The following is a 14,708-nucleotide window of genomic DNA, read 5'->3' as shown; positions in this document are numbered from 1 at the left end:
TATTCTTTTTTTTTTTTTTTTTGAGATAGCTCACTGCAACCTCTGCCCCCTGGGTTTAAGCAAATTCTCCTGCCTCACCCTCCCAAGTAGCTTGGATTACCACGCCTGGCTAATTTTTACATAGTTAGTAGAGGGGGTTCACCATTTTGGCCAGGCTGGTCTTGAACTCCTGACCCCAAGTGATCTGCAGGCCTCTGCCTCCCAAAGTGTTGGGATTACAGGCATGAGCCACCACGCCTGGCCTAGCTTGCTCACTTTTAAATAAGCTGCCATGTTGGGAGAGGCCAATGTAGCAATCAACTGAGGGTGAACCATTAGTGTGGGAGGAGTAATCCAACAACCATGTAAGTTTGTAAGTACACATGGTTGTTGGATTACTTTCTATAGTGGAGGCTTGATGAATGCCACCCCAGCAGACTTCTCAGAGATGCTTGTGAGAAACCTTGAAACAGGACCCACCCAGATTGTGCGTGGATTTCTGACCTATGGGAAATATATTTCAAGCCACTAGGTTTTGAGATAACTTGCTACAAAGCAGTAAATTCACAACTCTGTAATGCCCACTCTAAAGGTCCTGACATGGGCATCTCCATTACCTTAGTCATTACCTAAGTCATCTCCATTACCTAAGTCTACTTCAGTTTCTCTGCACAGCATTTGAAGCGTTTATGTCTGGCCCCAATCTGCATTTTCATACTTAACATGCATTTGACTTAACATGTCCAAAACTAGATGCCTGATGCTTCACTCCCCTAACCCCATTCCCTACAAGTCTGTGCTTCCTATAATCTTCCCTTTCCAGGTATTGGCAACACCAGCAGTCCAGCTGGTCAGGAGCTATGGAATCAACCTCATGTACCATGTGAATCCCTCAGCAAATCCTATTGGTTCTACCTTCAAAATACGTCTGAAACCCACCCCCTTAGCATCTTCATTGCTACCACCTTGGTACAGACCATCAAACAAGCTTGGAATACCGGTCTCTACTTCAACCTTTGCTCCCTACAGTCAATTCAGATGGAACCAGAGCGATCTGTGAAAACCTGAATTAGGTATGGAGCTCTTTGCTCAGAAGCCTCCAGTGTCTCCCCACCTCACACAGTAAAAGCCAAAGTCCATCAGGGCCTACATGACCTTCCCCTTCCCTTAACCTCCCAACTTCATCTCTTCCCTTTCAATCTTAGCCACATGGGCCCCCTGACTTCTCCATTCCTTTAGGATTATTCCAACCTCAGTATCTTAGCACTTGTTTTTCCCTCTGCCTGGAATGACCAGCCCTAGACCTGCAGAGCTTTGCATGGCTGTCTGCCTTGTGTCTTTCAGGTATTTGCTCAAATATTCCCTCTGGGGAACCAATCATCTTCCCTATCACTTTCTATTCCCTTACCTGGTTTTTAATTTTTTTAAATAGAGACTCTGTGTTGCTCAGGCTGGTTTCAAACTCCTGGGCTCAAGGGATCCTCCCTATTTGGCCTCCCAAAGTGCTAGAATTACAGGCATGAGCCACCATGCCTGGCCATGTTTTTACCTACTGCCTAACACATACTGCCTATGTGTATGCTATATACATATGTGTATATACATCTGTATATGTGTATACTGTGTTATACAGCTGGTAAGTGGCAGAGCATGCATTTGATTCTGCCAGTCTGGCTCTTGTATTTCTGGGGTTTTTGTAGACGGAGTCTTGCTCTGTCCCCCAGGCTGGAGTGCAATCTCAGCTCCCTGCAACCTTCGCCTCTTGTGTTCACACAATTCTCCTGTTTCAGCCTCCTGAGTAGCTGGGATTACAGATGCCCGCACAGTGTGTCTTAATTTTTGTATTTTTAGTAGAGGTGAGTTTTCACCATGTTGGCCAGGCTGGTCTCGAACTCCTGTCCTCAAGTGATCCACCTGCCTAGGCCTCCCAAAGTACTGGGATTACAGGAGTGATCCACTGTGCCTGGCCTGGCACTTGTATTTGTGACCGTTGGCTTAATTGCAGCATGTTACTTAAATGCAGTCTAATGGATACAGGAAGGAGATAATTTCTGGCTCTTAAAAGCTCAAATGCTTTTGCTGGATTTCTGTGTTGTTGAGATACCACGGAGGTCAGAAATGGCCCCAAATACCTGCCAGCCAAGGGCCAGCTTCCTGGAGAACTCCCAGCCACACCTATAGTCTCAGCTTTGCTGTTGCTTTTTTGAGCTCCAAGGTAGTTGTAGGCCTCTAATGATCAAACCATTTGCAACCCATCTCTAGCTTTAGCTCCCACGAGTCCCACCAAACATTTGATGCTTCAGTCTAGTTTTAGCTCTTCGTCTTCTTGACTGAGGAGTCCTTTCCTTCTATAAGCTTCAGTTTCCTCATCTGTGAAATGAGGTTTATTGGGGGCTTGCCACGTGCTGATACTGTGCTATTACCTTATTTAATCTATACCCCAACTCTGTTACTACCCTATTTTATAGATAGGAAAACAGGCTCAGGGAGGTTTGGTGAGTTCATACACCTTGAAGGTGGTTCTTGGAAGCTGGGATGTGAACCAGTACTATCCTAGGCCCCTAATTTGCCAGGGCCTTTGCTTAAGACCCTCACCAACTGCATGGGTAAAAGCACAAGCATGGCCAGGCGCAGTGGCTCACGCCTGTAATCCCAGCACTTTGGGAGGCCAAGGAGGGCAGATCACGAGGTCAAGAGATCGAGACCATCCTGGCCAACATGGTGAAAACCCGTCTCTACTAAAAATAAAAAATTAGGCCGGGCGCGGTGGCTCAAGCCTGTAATCCCAGCACTTTGGGAGGCCGAGGCGAGTGGATCACGAGGTCAGGAGATCGAGACTATCCTGGCTAACATGGTGAATCCCTGTCTCTACTAAAAATACAAAAAAAAACTAGCCGGGCGTGGTGGCGGGCGCCTGTAGTCTCAGCTACTTGGGAGGCTGAGGTGGGAGAATGGCGTGAACCCGGGAGGCGGAGCTTGTAGTGAGCCGACATCACGCCACTGCACTCCAGCCTGGGAGCACAGCGAGACTCCGTCTCAAAAAAAAATAAAATAAAATAAAATAAAATAAAAAATTAGCTGGGCATGGTAGCATGCACCTGTAGTCCCAGCTACTTGGGAGGTTGAGGCAGGGGAATCACTTGAACCCTGAAGGTGGAGGTTACAGTGAGCTGAGATTGCACCACTGCACTGTAGCCTGACAACAGAGTGAGACTCCATCTCAAAACAAAAACAAACAAAAAAACCCACACAAGCATTTCTGGGAAGCTGTGGGAAAAAATAAGAGATTCACAATGTCTTCCAGAATTTTAGCTGAGAGGTGGTGGTATTATATCCCCCGTACCTCACTATACGTTTTCTGGGAACAGAGCAGTTTTACAAACGGTTTGGAGCTTGGGCTTGCTTATTCCCAGCTCCTGGCAGTCAGCAGTAACTTCCCCAGATCTCCTGTCTATAAAGTGGGCATAACATGTCTTTCCTCCTGGAGTTACTGTGAGGATCAAATGAAAATGTGTCCTCTAAATGCTTGGCCACAGGGTTAGGTCAGTAATAGTCATCTTCATCAGAGTGAAAAGGAATAAACTAGTGATTGTGCAACAACTTGGATGAACCCCGGAGACGTGACGCTGAGTGAGGGAAGCCAGCCTCAAATCTCAAATGGTCACATGCTGTGTGATTCCATTTGACATTCTGGAAAAGACAAAGGTATGATTGGGAAGAGATGATGGTGTTGCCAGAAGTTAGGATGGGTGGCAGATATGGATGTGAAGGGATCGCACAAGGAAGTCTTTGGGGTATCATGAGTGCGGTAGTGGTTACATGAATGTGTACATGTGTTAAGATTCATAGTACTGGGCCAGGCATGGTGGCTTACGCCTGTAATCCCAGCACTTGGGGAGGCCAACCCCTAAGGTAGGTGGATCACCTGAGGTTAGGAATTTGAGACCACCCCAGCCAACATCATGAAACCCCATCTCTACTAAAAATACAAAAATTAGCTGGGCGTGGTGGTGCATGCCTGTAATCCCAGCCACTTGGGAGGCTGAGGCAGGAGAATCGCTTGAACCTGGAAGGCGGAGGCTGCAGTGAGCTGAGATTGCACAATTTCACTCTAGCCTGGGCAATAGAGTGAGACTCCGCCTCAAAACAAAACAAAACAAAAACCCAGATTTATAGAACTGTACAGCAAAATTAAAAATAGTTTGATTGGCAATTTTTTTATTATTTATTTTTGAGACAGGGTCTTGCTCTGTCACCCAGGCTAGAGTGCAGTGGTACAACCACAGCTCACTGCAGCCTTGACTTCCCAGGCTCAAGCAATCCTCCTACCTCAGCGTCCTGAGTAGCTGGGACTACAGGTGTGTGCTACCACACTCAGCTAATTTTTAAATTTTTTGTAGAGATAGGGGTCTCACTATATTGCTGGAGTTGATCTCGAACTCCTGGCCACAAGCGATCCTCCTGCCTCACCCTCCCAAAGTGCTTTTAAAAATGTTAACAAACATAGTCTCTGGAGTTAGACTTGAGTTCAAATCCTGGATTTGCTATGTATTATCCATTGGCTCAATCTTCTTTTTCTTTTCTTAGATTTTGCCTGCCTGAGTTCCTCTAGTAGTGGCCATGATTGCCAGAGAAGATAGAGCAGGTCCCTCCCAGGACTTGCAACTCCAGCCTGTGTCTGCAGGGGGTGCTGTAGGGACTGATTTCTCCAGCCCATGGCAAGAGGCCTTCATCTTGTGCCTGGAAAGGGGGAAGTCCAAGTCTGTCTGGCAGAGATGGTGCAGATGGGCAAGTTTTTCAGACACTGCAGCCAGCACTTCTGGGACCGCAGCAGTGGAGCCTGCAGAGGGCCAGTTCCCCAGGCGTGGGCTATTGCCACTGTCACTTACAGACTCCTCATGTGATAAACAACCCCTAAACAGATTTATCCACAGTCTCTCCATCCTAACAAGTCAGTGATCAGTTTTCACTTTTCCACGTTCCCTTCTGTCTCCATTATGTTCCCATAGTGGGGCAGCTTCTACCTGCATGGTTGGAGCTTCCCATTTTTAAAGAGGCCAGAAATCCTTTAAAGTTCTTTAAAATGTTTGTAGCCTGTTCCAATTTTGTAAACTGTGAAGACTGAGCAACACACATGCATGGGCCTCATATGGCCTGGAGGCCACCAGCTGGAGACCTCTGTAGCTTGTGTCCCTTTCAGCACTGTTCTTGTCATTCCTGAGCTGGGATGCCAGCTGAAACATAGGATGGTCAGTTAAATTTGAATTTCTTTCTTTCTTTTTTTTTTTTTTTCTTGAAATGGAGTCTCGCTCTGTCGCCAGGCTGGAGTGCAGTGGCGTGATCTCAGCTCTCTGCAACCTCTGCCTCCCTAGTTCAAGCAATTCTCCTGCCTCAGCCTCCCGAGTAGCTGGGATTACAGGCGCGCACCACCACATCCAGCTAATTTTTGTATTTTTAGTAGAGACGGGGTTTCGCCATGTTGGCCAGGATGGTCTTGATCTCCTAACCTCATGATCCACCCGCCTCGGCCTCCCAAAGTGCTGGGATTACAGGTGTGAACCACTACGCCTGGTCGATGGCATTCATTCTTTAAGATGCAGCCTCCGTGGACCTCGTACCTTCTCAGTAATTTCCATATTCTTTGCTGACTTGGGTTTTTCCTCCAAAATTGTCTGGGAGAAATTGAGGTTTGTGGAGTTTCCCAATGGCTAGTTTCCAAACTGGCTTCAAAGCCTGGGCTTGTGGAATTGGCAGGGTCTGCAGCCAGCCAAACCCATCCTTCGGTCACAGCCTCCCATGGTCCTGATATTAATTCATCACAGGTCTGTCTAGAAGGTGGCAGAAACAGACCGTCTTGGGCTTATTTATATCTGTGACTTTTTTTAAAAGACAGAAAAGGAGAAATCTGGATCCTTTCCCTTGTCAGGCTCCTTTAACTAAATGGTCTTTTGCTAAAATAGACTGGCCCTACTGTGTGGGTAGGAAGGGTTGAGATGGGAGTGGGCCGAGTGGGCGAGAACTTTTTTTTTTGCCCTGATATTAAAATGGCAGCATGTGCAGTCTTCTGCCTCTGCCCAGGTTGGCCTGATGTTTTCATAGGGAGAGAGGCCGCTTGTTGAGTGTGGTGGTGTTTTTCATAGTGTATGTTAGGCTGCCTGAAACATCCCTCGCTGTCGTACCTTTCAGCCAACTCTAACGTACCTCTCTCAGCCTGATTTCTCCCCACTTGAGTTATAATAACAACTGCCTTTTAAAAAATTTCCTACTGGGCTTCATGCTAGGTACTTTCCATGTTTTATTTTTATTTATTTAGTTTTTGAGGCAGAGTCTCACTCTGTCCCCCATGCTGGAGTCCAGTGGTGTGATCGCAGCTCACTGCAGCCTCAAACTCCGGGGCTCAAGCGAGCCTCCTGCCTCAGCCTCCTGAATAGCTGGGACTACAGGCGTGTGCTACCACACCCGGCTGATTTTTCTATTTTTTTGTACAGACAGTGTCTCCCTTTGTTGCCCAGGCTGATCTCTCCTGGGCTCAAGCGATCCTCCTGCCTCAACCTCCCAAAGTATTGGGATTACTGGTGTGAGCCACCATGGTATGTTTTAAATAATTTATTCTTCACCTCAGGTGAGTGAGGTAATATCCCAGTTTTACAGATAAGGAAACAGATTGGGCAGGGGAAGTGACTTGCCTCAGATGCACAATAAATGGCTCTGCCAGTGTCTTCCTTGGCGCCTCCAGATCCCCTTGTCACCCTTGTCCCCTCTGCTCCTCTCTGCTCCATGCTTCTGGAGCATGAACTGCATTAACAGTTCCTTGTCTGGTGGCCTCAAGGTTCCCCAGGAGGCAGGGAGGGTGAGGCTGAGATGTGTGTTCCCCTAAGGCACATGCCTCAGCCTGGCCGCCTCTGTCTAAGGCCACAGGCCCTCAAGTGCTTCCCCACCTGACTTTCCAGGCTCGGGTAACTGCTTCCTGCCTGCCCTGTCAGGTGTAGGGGGTGCTTCATGGGTCAACACTAGCTTATGTGGTTTCCTTATATCCTGGGCACACTTTTGTTATTCTCAAATTACACTCTGCTTGAACTATTCTCTATCCAGCGGGTTGTGACTATCCAGAGGCGGAGTTGGGATTTAAACCCCAGGACTTCAAAATAAGCTCTGTGCAAATGGCCTCCCAGAGCTGCCTGCTGGTTTCTTCTGCCAGGCCCGGCTTCTCCATTCTGGCTTGGACCATGGTCTGCTGTCATTTCCACAACAATTGCAGGAAGTTGCCAAATGCGTTCTCTGTGACTGCCAGGCTGATGACCCTGTTTAAAAGCAAAACAACAACAAAAAAAGCAATTTCTTCAATTAAAATTACAAAACAGAAAAAAAAAGATGTCACACTTGGGGGAAGCTGGGTGAAGTGTACTTGATATTCTACATACTATTTTTGCAGTTCTCTGTGAATCAATGTTATTTCCAACTGAAATGTTAAAAAAACTTCATTACTAGATCAGAAAAAATAAACAACAAACAACAACAAAAACCAGAGGAGAATATGTGGTGCACTATTGAGGGAAATATAAAAGGATAAAAACAAGAAAATACTGACACAACTCAGACTCCATTGTTGAACCCTATTTTATTTTATATACTTCTAGGTCTTTTTTTTTTTTTTTTTTTTTTGAAAAGAGCCTCAGCTCACTGCAACCTCTACCTCCCGGGTTCAAGCGATTCTCCTGCTTCAGCCTCCCGAGTAGCTGGGATTACAGGTGCCCGCCACCACGCCTGGCTAATTTTTGTATTTTTAGTACAGACAGGGTTTCACCATGTTGTCCAGGCTGGTCTCGAACTCCTGATTCAGGTGATCCGCCCGCCTCGGCCTCCCAAAGTGCTGGGATTACAGGTGTGAACCCCTGCGTCAGGCCACTTCTAGGTCTTTTTCTACATGTTTATATATACACTATATGTATTTTTTACCAAAGTGGGATCATACCATAATGCTGTTTTTTGTTTGTTTGTTTGTTTTTGTTTTTAAGACAGTCTTACTCTGTTGCCCAGGCTGGAATGCAGTGGTGTGATCTTGGCTCACTGCAACCTCTGCCTCCCAGGTTCAAGTGATTCTCCTGCCTCAGCCTCCCGAGTAGCTGGGACTACAGTTGCCCGCCACCACGCCCAGCTAATTTTTTGTATTTTTAGTAGGGATGGGGTTTCGCTATGTTGGCAACACTGGTCTCGAACTCCCCACCTCAAGTGATCCACCTGCCTTGGCCTCCCATAGTGCTGGGATTACAGGTGTAAGCCACTGTGCCCGGCCAATAATGCTGTTTTGTAACCTCTGTCAGTTAACCATCTCCATTTTTTCACATCAATAAATTTCCCATTTGTCCACAAAAGTCCTGTACAGCTGGCAGAGGGTATATGTGACTGGAGGCCATTAGGTCCTTCAGGTTCTTCCAACCTAGCACCACCCTTTCTTCCCCTTTACCATAGAAGCTTGTCCTGGAGAACGTCTCACCTTCTGGATTCATCTGAGTGTTGCCTTCTGGGGGTGTCATTTCATTTGTTCCTCTGTATCCTGCATCCTCTGTAAATTGGAGAGTCATTCTAAAGTTTTGATAAGATCAAGTTAAATATTTTGGCAAGAAAGCATCATAGATGATGATGCTGTGCACATCAGGTGACATCACATTTTATATTTAATGGACAAATAAAAGTTGTATATATTTACAGTGTATAACACGATGTTTTGAAATATATGTATGTTGTGGAATGGCTAACTCAGGCCAATTAAAATATGTATTACTTCACTTTTTTTTTTTTTTTTTTTTTTTTTTTAAAGAGGCAGAGTTTTGCTCTTGTTGCCCAGGCTGGAGTACAGTGGCGCAATCTCAGCTCACTGCTACCTCCGTCTCCCAGGTTTAAGCGAGTCTCCTGCTTCAGCCTCCCAAGTAGCTGGGATTACAGACATCTGCCACCATGCCCGGCTAATTTTTTGTGTTTAGTAGAGACGGGTTTCACCATTTTGCTCACACTGGTCTCAAACTCCTGACTTCAGGTGATCTGCCCACTTCAGCCTCTCAAAGTGCTGTGATAACAGGCATGATACTTCACATTTTTTTGTGATGAGAACACAAAATCTCTTGAGCAATTTTTAAGTACACAGAGTATTCTTATTGACTATAGTCACCATGATGTACAATAGAGCTCTTGAAGTTATTCCTCCTGTTTAACTGGAATTTTGTACCCTTTGATCAATATCTCCTGAACACAATTCTCTCTGCTTCTCTCCTATGACTTTGACTTTTATGTGTAGATGCCACATAGAGGTGATATCTTCCAGCCTGGGCAACAGAGTGAGATTCTGGTTTTGTTTCTTTCTTTCTTTTTTTTCTTTTTTTGGAGACAGTCTCACTCTGTGGCCCAGGATGATCTCGGCTCACTGCAATTCTACCTCCTGGGCTCAAGTGATCCTCCCACTTCAGCCTCCCGAGTAGCTGGAACTACAGGCATGCACCACTACACCTGGTTAATTTTTGTATTTTTTTGTAGAGATGGGTTTCGCCAAGTTGCCCAGGCTGATCTTGAACTCCTGGGTTCAAGCGATCTCCGCCTGCCTCGGCCTCCCAAAGTGCTGGGATTTCAGGCATGAGCCACCATGCTTGGCTGAGACTGTTTCTAAGACAGTCTCACTCTGTTGCCCAGGCTGGAGTGCAGTGGCGCGATCTCGGCTCACTGCAGCCTCCGCCTCCCAGGTTCAAGTGATTCTCCTGCCTCAGCCTCCTGAGCATCTGGGACTACAAGTGCCCACCACCACACCCAGCTAATTTTTGTATTTCTAGTAGAGACGGGGTTTCGCCATGTTAGCCAGGCTGGTCTTCAACTCTTGACCTCAAGTGATCCACCTGCCTTGGCCTCCCAAAGTGTTAGGATTGCAGGCGTGAGCCACCGTGTCCGACCTCACACAGAATTTTAAAAACACATTTTAAAAGTGTATTCAAGGGTTGACATGCAATAAAATTAGCAATTTGTACTGCTTTATCAAGGACATTCCTAAGTGAAACTGGCTGTCTTTTCTTGTTACTGTGGGCTTGTAGAGGTGAAGAATACAGTGATTACTAATAGAATTAGGTGCCACTACTTTGATTCATGCTAAGGAGCTAGCAGCTTTGCTCTCTTTTGTTTTTATATCATTTAATGCAAATGTCACACAGGGGAATGTTAAAAGATAAAGTCTTACTATCATTATGAAAATTCTTTTGACCTTGCACCCCCCTGAAAGGGTCTTAAACACCATACTTTAAGAATTACCAATCTGTTCTATAGACTTCATTCAAATGTTGCCATTTTTCTACTAATATCCTTGTTATGGTCTAAGATCTAACCCAAGAGCACATTAAAAAAAAAATCAACTTTTACTTTAGATTCAGGGGGTACACGTGCAGGATTGTTACAAGGATATATTTCGTGATGCTGAGGTTTGGGTATGATTGAGCCTGTCATCCAGCTAGTGAGCAAGGTACCTAGTAGAGGGTTTTTCACCCCCTGCCCCATCCCTCTCTTCCCCCTCTTGTAGTCCCTGGTGTCTAATGTTTCATCTGTATGTGTCCACGTGTACCTAATGTTTAGCTCCCATATATATGTGAGAACATATGGTATTTGCTTTTCTGTTTCTGTGGTAATTCGCTTATGATAGTGGCCTCCAGCTGCATCCATGTTGCTGCAAAGGGCATGATTTCATTCTTTTTTTTTTTGAGATGCAGTCTTGCTCTGTCACCACGCTGGAGTGCAGTGGGGTGATCTCGGCTTACTGCAACCTCTGCTTCCCGGGGTCAAGCAATTCTCCTGCCTCAGCCTCCCAAGTAGCTGGAATTACAGGGGTGTGTCACCATACCCGGCTAATTGTATTTTTAGTAGAGATGAACGTTTACCATGTTGGCCAGGCTGGTCTCGAACTTCTGGCCTCAAGTGATGCACCAACCTCGGCCTCCCAAAGTGCTGGGATTATAGGTGTGAGCCACTGTGCCTGGCCTATAAATCTCTTTAATGCCTGGGAAGCTGAAACACAAGAATTGCTTGAACCCGGGAGGCAGAGGTTGCAGTGAGCTGAGATCACACCACACTACAGCCTGGGCAACAGAGTGAGACTCTGTCTCAAAAAGAGAGAGAGCGAGCCTAAGGAGAGAGGACATCTAAATAGAACATGTTTCGACATTAGCTCTTCATGCACACATATGTTCATCACAGCACTGTTCACAATAGCAAAGACATGGAATCAACCTAGGTGCCCATCAGCACTGGAATAAAGAAAATGTGGTACATATACACAACAGAATACTACACAGCCATGAAAAAAGAATGAAATCCCCGGGCACGGTGGTTCATGCCTGTAATCCCAGCACTTTGGGAGGCCGAGGTGGGTGGATCACCTGAGGTCGGGAGTTCCCAGCTACTTGGGAAGCTAAGGCAGGAGAATTGCTTGAACCCGAGAGGCAGAAGTTGCAGTGAGCTGAGATTGCACCACTGCACTCCAGCCTGGGCAACAAAGCAAGACCCTATCTCAAAAAAAAAAAAAAAAAAAAAAAAGATGGGAAAGAAAATTACTAGAGGGTTACTTTGATTACAATATTCAGGAAAGGCCTCTCTGAGGATGTGACATGTGAGCCAAGATCTGAAGGATGAATAGGAGCTGGGCACAAGAAAATCTGAAAGGGAAGAGCATTCTGGGAGCGGGGACAGAAAGTGCAAAGGCTCAGAGATGAGAATGAACTTGGCAACACTACACAGAATTGTGTCCAACGTTCTTCTTCAGCTGCTGAAAAACTTGTTCATGATAAATTTGGGCCCCAGACACATACGACAGACATCAGTTAAACACTTATCAGAGCTGGACTCAAAGTAGAATAAAAATGTCAAACTCCAGACATTTCCATAAACACTCAGCGTGTTTCGTTTGCTTAGGAGGAATTTTCCTCATCTCTAAATCATGGGGCTCCAGTTTCTCAAACCCTCTGCCAGGAAGGGAAATTGAGCTAGAAAGTGAACCATCAGGGAAAGTTAAGCACCCGGCTCCACCCTGAGCTTTATCATTTATCAGTGGACACAGCTAGACATTTGGCAGAAAACAGTGAAACTAAGATTTGCCTGTGTGTCTAATGGTTCCATATGCGTTTTGGGTTGGGTGGCATCCAGAAGCAGCTGGGAAAATTCCAGTTGTATCAGGCATTCACCTCTTCTCTCTGACTGTGGCTAGCCACTCAGGAAGTCACATGGGTACCTTACTGCTCCCTGATTTAGCTCTGTCTTTAAAAAAAAAAAAAACTTTTTTTTTTTTTTTTTGAGATGGAGTCTTGCTCTTGTTGCCCAGGCTGGAGTGCAATGGCACCATCTTGGCTCACTGCAACCTCTGCCTCTTGGATTCAAGCAATTCTTCTGCCTTGGCTTCCCAAGTAGCTGGGATTACAGGCGCCCACCATCATGCTCAGCTAATTTTTTGGTAAAGATGGGGTTTCACCACGTTACAGGCATGAGCCACTGTGCCCAGCCAAAAAAATCTTTCTTAAGATATAAACACACACAAAAGGCAAAAGGAAGGCAACTTGAGGAAGTGGCTAGATCACTATATTGGACTTTACAGAATCTGGGTTCAAGGCCCATTTCACACACTAACTGACTCGGCCCTCTCATTTGTAAACATTTACACCAGGCCGGGCGCAGTGGCTCACGCCTGTAATCCCAGCACTTTGGGAGGCCGAGGCGGGTGGATCACGAGGTCAGGAGATCGAGACCATCCTGGCTAATACGTTGAAACCCCGTCTCTACTAAAAATACAAAAAAAAATTAGCTGGGCGCGGTGGTGGGCGCCTGTAGTCCCAGCTACTCGGGAGGCTGAGGCAGGAGAATGGTGTAAACCCGGGAGGCGGAGCTTGCAGTGAGCCGAGATCACGCCACTGCACTCCAGCCTGGGTGACAAAGCGAGACTCCGTCTCAAAAAAAAAAAAAAAAAAAAGTTACACCAGTTTCTTACAAAGTGGCAGGTACTTTTTAGCTGTGTGACCTTAGGCAAGTGACTTCACACCTCTGAGCCTTGTCTTAACCTCTGAAAATGGGCATTAATAATATTTATTTGTGGTAGACACTGATGGTTTCTACCCAACAGCTGTTTTCCCCTCTTGGGTCTTTGCTTCCTTCTCCCATGACAGAAGCAGATGAGGCCAGACCCTTACCTTCCCAACTTCCTCTGCAGCTGATGAATGCAACCTAGTTCTGGCCAATGAGATGCATGGAAAAATTGGCTAGGGAGCTTCTGTATGTAGTGCCTGTGATTTTTTGTTTTCACGTGGTTAATAATATGATTTCATGCTATTAGTAGATGGGGCCAGGCGTGGTGGCTCATTCCTGTAACCCTAGCACTTTGAGAGGCCAAGGCAGGTGAATCACCTGAGGTCAGGAGTTCAAGACCACCATGGGCAACATTGTGAAACCCTGTTTCTACTAAAAATACAAAAATTAGCGAAGCATGGTGGCACACGCTTGTAATCCCAGCTGCTCAGGAGCTGAGGCAGGAGAATCGCTTGTGTCTGGGAGGTGGAGGTTGCAGTGACCTGAGATCAGGCCACTGCACTCCAGCCTGGGTGACAGAGTGAGACTCTGTCTCAAAAAAAAAAAAAAAAAAAAGTACGTGGGGCTAAATAGAAAGGCCCAGAAAATCCAAAGCATGTGTGCTGCTGTATAAATTGGAGCAGTGCTTTTGGATGGTTCTCAGCTAAAATGCAGATTCTGGTTCAGTGGGTCTGTGGTGGAGCTTGAGACATGTGCCTAAGGAGGACCATTTAGGGTTGGCTGATCCACCATTTCAACAAGTTCTTCAAGGGCCCGAGATCTCTCCCACTTTTCTGCCTGCCATCCTGGATGGTTGGTGTGTTGTCCCCAGGCTTGTTGCCTGAAGGTTACAAGGTCAAGTACACAATACCAGGGACCACACCCAGACATGACTGAACTTTCAAAGGAAGAGGAGCACGTACCCTTCCAGGCATCTCTCTATCAGTGGGGAAATCTTTCCCAGGAGCCCCTTTGTCCAACCCCCATCACTCATCCCAGCCAATGGCTGCCGTGTGGCACAAGCCAGGAGTACCATTTTAATAGAGTCTCTGGGAATGTTGCCCCAGAAGTCGCAGCAGCCTTCTCCTTACATCTCATTAGCCAGATGTGTGTCATGTGCTTCAAGCTTAAGCCAGTCATAGCTAGGGGAGTAGAATGACTGTGATTGGCTCAGGCCAGAAGTCTCAAACTGAAGTGCTGGGACCAGCTGCACCTGCATCACATCGCCTGGGAAGCTTGTTAGAAATACATATTTTGGGCTGGGCGCGGTGGCTCATGCCTGTAATCCCAGCACTTTGGGAGGCCGAGGCGGGCGGATCACAAGGTCTGCAGTTCGAGACCAGCCAGGCCAACACAGTGAAACCCCGTCTCTACTAAAAATACAAAAGTTAGCCAGGCATGGTGATGCATGCCTGTAGTCTCAGCTACTCGGGAGGCTGAGACAGGAGAATCGCTTGAACCTGGGAGGCGGAGGTTGTGGCGAGCCTAGATCATGTTACTGCACTCCAGCCTGGGCAACAGAGCAAGACTCTATCTCAAAAAAAAGAAAAAAAAAAAGAGAAAAAGAAATACATATTTTGGGGCTGCACCCCAGACCTACTGAATTAGAAAGTCTAGGGGTGAGGCCCAGCAATGGATTCTAACAAGGGCTC

The sequence above is a fragment of the Theropithecus gelada genome, chromosome 10, assembly GCF_003255815.1.
Source record: "Theropithecus gelada isolate Dixy chromosome 10, Tgel_1.0, whole genome shotgun sequence".
NCBI lineage: Eukaryota > Metazoa > Chordata > Mammalia > Primates > Cercopithecidae > Theropithecus > Theropithecus gelada.
The sequence above is the reverse complement of the archived record's forward strand: the minus strand, read 5'-3'. Positions refer to the sequence as shown.